At 41.3% G+C, this 4,044-nt stretch overlaps 1 long non-coding RNA gene across 1 annotated transcript; it reads right to left on the bottom strand.

Annotated features, from left to right (window-relative positions):
* Positions 1-347: 347 nt before the first annotated feature.
* On the bottom strand, positions 348-1,557 carry LOC133393470 (uncharacterized). The gene is made up of 3 exons (XR_009766179.1): positions 920-1,557; positions 763-854; positions 348-674 (listed from the first exon to the last, which is right to left on the bottom strand). It is a non-coding gene; the product is annotated as an uncharacterized LOC133393470 (long non-coding RNA).
* Between the last annotated feature and the right edge of the window lie 2,487 nt (positions 1,558-4,044).

The following is a 4,044-nucleotide window of genomic DNA, read 5'->3' as shown; positions in this document are numbered from 1 at the left end:
CGAAGAAGACCTTCGGCTGATTCCGTCTCCAAAAAGGAGATGCATTGTGCAAATCAAGCGGAAGTGTAGCGAGTTTAGGTCGGGTCGGGTCGGATTGAACCTATCTTGACTCGACATAACCCGAACTCTTTGCACCAACGCCCAACGAACAATTGTCGAAGGCACCCCATGTGAAAAATATTTCCTTTAAGATTTACTTAAGTTTTTACACTAGCAACAGCTACAGTAAAAACTTTCAGCACGGCAAAAACCGACCTTCACACACACACATTCAAATGCTTGCATTGCTGGCCCTTCTCACGCATACAAATGTATGTATCCCTCCCCTTATATTTTAGAATTGCTGATTGTAGTAGTGACACTTTTTATTTTTGCTCTATGTACACTTTCACATGCCTTGCCACTTTCGCATTGGACTTCCTCTTTCCACATGCGTTTTGGCAGACTCACACTCTGTACACGGCAGGATGCTTCACCCCCTACAATTGTAGCGGTTCCGTTACCCTTCCTCTCGTTCTTCCTTCTACCCTCTGCGCTAGGATATCCTCGACTGGTGCTGCGCGTGTTCAGCCGGCGCCTGTCTGGAAATGACGTCACGGACTGGTGCTGCGCATGTTTAGCCGTATCCTGGCGTCCTTGAAGTGCGCTCTTCTACGAAAGAGCTGTGATGAAATCTGGTGATGAAAATTAACCAATAATTAATCCATGTTTTTTATAACAAACTAAACAATGTTTTGCACATAGGATTATAGAAACGCTTACCTTGATATTTTAAAACCGGACACCGTTTTCCTTCCGTCGATCGTTTTGCGGGATGTTGGCAACCGTCGATTAACATGCGCGTGCACCTGTAACTTTTTAGATGACAAGCGTTAGTTGAATGTATCCATTGAAGCACACACGAGGATAAGAAACTTACCTTAAAAATTTACAAGGATAAATCATTCCATAATTGAAGAAGAAGGAACACAGCACAAAACGTAAACGAGCAAAGTACGGGGCATAAGAAATCACACATCACTCCAACACATCCTTCCACAGTGAAAGTTCTGGACAGACTGAGGATGCCTAACACCCGGATGAGCGCGATAGCAGAAAAATCATGGGAGATCGAGAGAGATGTGTAGTCTCGGTTCAGCGGAATACGCATGCAGATGCATGCGTGTGTGTCACTCGAAGGATATCGGTTTCCCCTTCTCCCGTTTTTCGTTCATAGGCCACACGATCGGCGTTGTGCCGTCCAAAATCTAGAGAAAGAAGACATGCTTTCTCGCTTTGGCACACAGGAAAGTTTTCCAATAGCTTCGGTTTTGCTGGTTGGGTAGGCGCTGGCAGATGGATGCAATATACACTGACCTTAAGGCTACGTTTGATCGTGTGAACCATTCTACTCCGCTAGTGAATTGGTTCAGGTCCTACATCTCTGAACGCAGCTACTACGTACAAATCGATGGTGTTTCCTCTAACGCAGGGGCCTCCAAACTTTTCACCTCGCGGGCCGCATTGCTTCAAAAATAACTATATTGAGGGCCAATTGACGCTGCCTGTAAATGATGAGTGAACGTTTAAATCTCGTTTTTACAACAAAATACTAACGATACTAATACAGTTTCGTATAATTAGTTACTTGATTTTTGTCTAAGAAAAGTAAAAAATACATTTTTATTTGAAAACGGTCATAATAACGTAATATTTATATTAACTCTGGCAAAGTCATCGTGGGCCGCATTATAAGCTCTTGAGGGCGGCCCGCGGGCCGAAGTTTGGAGACCCCTACTCTAACGTTATCGAGAGTTCATCTGGCGTTCCTCACGGCAGGAACTAGGGACCATTGTTGTTCTAGCTTTTTAAGAACGACGTCACACTGGCCATTACGGAAGCAGATTGTCTGCTTTATGCGGATGATATTAGGCTGTTTCGTGTCGCACGGAACACTTCAGACTCTCTTTCTCTGCAAATATTGGTTGATGTTTTCTCTGACTGGTACAACAATAACGATCTGGTCATTTCTGGTGATAAGTGTACGTCAATGTCGTTCTTCAGAATAGCTAGTCCAATAAGGTATAACTATAGAACATCAGGGACACAACTACCGCTGTGCAATACGGTCAGGGATTTAAGATTCACCTTGGATGGCAAACTAGATATCCTACAACATTACTGTGATATTTTAGACAAAGCTTACAAACCGCTAGAATTTATTCAGCGACAATCGAGAGAGCTCAATGACCCGCAGTGCTTGTTTACTAATAAAAGCCCTATAAGTCCTATGTTCGTTCCATCCTCGAGTTTAGTTCTATTGTTTGGTGTCCGTTTTCTAGTGCAAGGGTCACCAAACTTTTCTATTAGATTTAATTTGGAGGATGCCAAATGTACCGGGTAAAACGCTTTGATAAACCGCGTTTCAACTTATTGTTTAAAAATAGTTCTGCATTCGAATAAATAGTATTTGCTCTTGTTGATTGAAGATGTTGAAAACTCTGTGAAATATCACATTCGACAGTTGGCAGCTGAAGGATATAGACGTGTGCAAATCAAAGTGACGGTTAGAACGAGTGTGCGAAAGCTCAAAGGAAAGTTTTATTCACCTCAGATTTGGAGTTGATTTGAAAAAATCACAAAAGGGAAAACAACTAAGACCACAAAAGGTGGACACAAGGTAGGAGACATGGGGCTGGGTCCTCAACTCATGGAGGGGGCATTCTCTTCGGGAATAATTACGAGCTATTGGAGGGGCAAAATGAACCCAAAAGGAAAAATGTGAAAAATGTTAATTGCATAGCTATAGGGAACGAGTGTTCGGAAGAAGAGATCTTCTTGGTTATGGAAGCGATTAATTCTAATAAAGATCTGAACAAAGTCAACCCATTCTTGGTCTCTAAAAAATTGAAAATGTAATTGGCACTAAAGCCTTGAAAGTATCTCGACTTAGAGAGGGCAAATTATTGATTCAGGTAACCAAGAAGAAACAGGCAGGCAAGTTAAAGTAACTGAAAAAAACTAATGGACAGTCGAAGCGAGGTAAATGCTCTAACAAAAGAACATCCAACCCTCAACACAAGCAAAGAAGTAATTCGATGCCCTGATATAGAGTTCATGACAGAGGCTAAAATTATGGAAGGACTGAGTGAACAACGTATCGTAGAGGTCAATATCCTCAAGAGGAAAGTAGATAAAGAATTAAAAAACATACGAACAGCCATCATTACGTTTATCACAGGCAAAATCCCACGCATGGTAGACTTCGGACTGTACCCAGTAAAAGTTGAGCTTTACATCCCTCGACCAATGAGGCGCATAACATGTATGAGATTGTGACATACAAAAAAATGGTGCAAAAACGAAAAAACATGTGCTAACTGTCGCTTACCGGTACATGAAACCATATGCAAGGAAACAAAATGCGTGTCATGCGGGGAGGCCCACAACACGCAGGACAAAAACTTGGAGTTTTCTTGGACTTAACGGAAATCAATAAAATAAATAACATACGTAGAAGCTAAACGCATGTGTAGATGTAAATGCCCTACCATCTCAAGAATTTACACGACAGAACACTCATACGCACAGGAAACAAAAGCTAAGACAAACGCTCCATTACCAAAACCAACCACTAGTAAAAACAGCAATACCAAACCTACAGATAACAACCATAACACCAACACAAATAAATAACCAACCAAAAGAAAAAGAACACATTACTAACACCCTCACCGCTCCACAAAAAAATGCAAATACAAATATCGCAAAAGACACATAAATCATCTACGATCTGGATGCCTTATCCGATACCTCTATCGGATCAAAGGACTCCGTTTACAACCAATCGTTTAAATAACCAATACACCTACAACCAACAAATCTACAAAAAAAACCGACACTAAAATAGCGAACGAACCGAAATCAGACAATGAAAGATTTGAAATTTTCAACTAAAACGATTTATTATACAAAAAATAATACATACCCTCTGGTTGTCGCAATAAACGGTCAAATCGAATTGTAATCCTGATGTCGACTCCGACACGTCGGCATGCGTCTAGA

This window comes from Anopheles gambiae, chromosome 3, assembly GCF_943734735.2.
Source record: "Anopheles gambiae chromosome 3, idAnoGambNW_F1_1, whole genome shotgun sequence".
Classification (NCBI taxonomy): Eukaryota; Metazoa; Arthropoda; class Insecta; order Diptera; family Culicidae; genus Anopheles; species Anopheles gambiae.
Note: the sequence above shows the minus strand (reverse complement) of the source record. Positions and strands in the feature narration are given on the sequence as shown.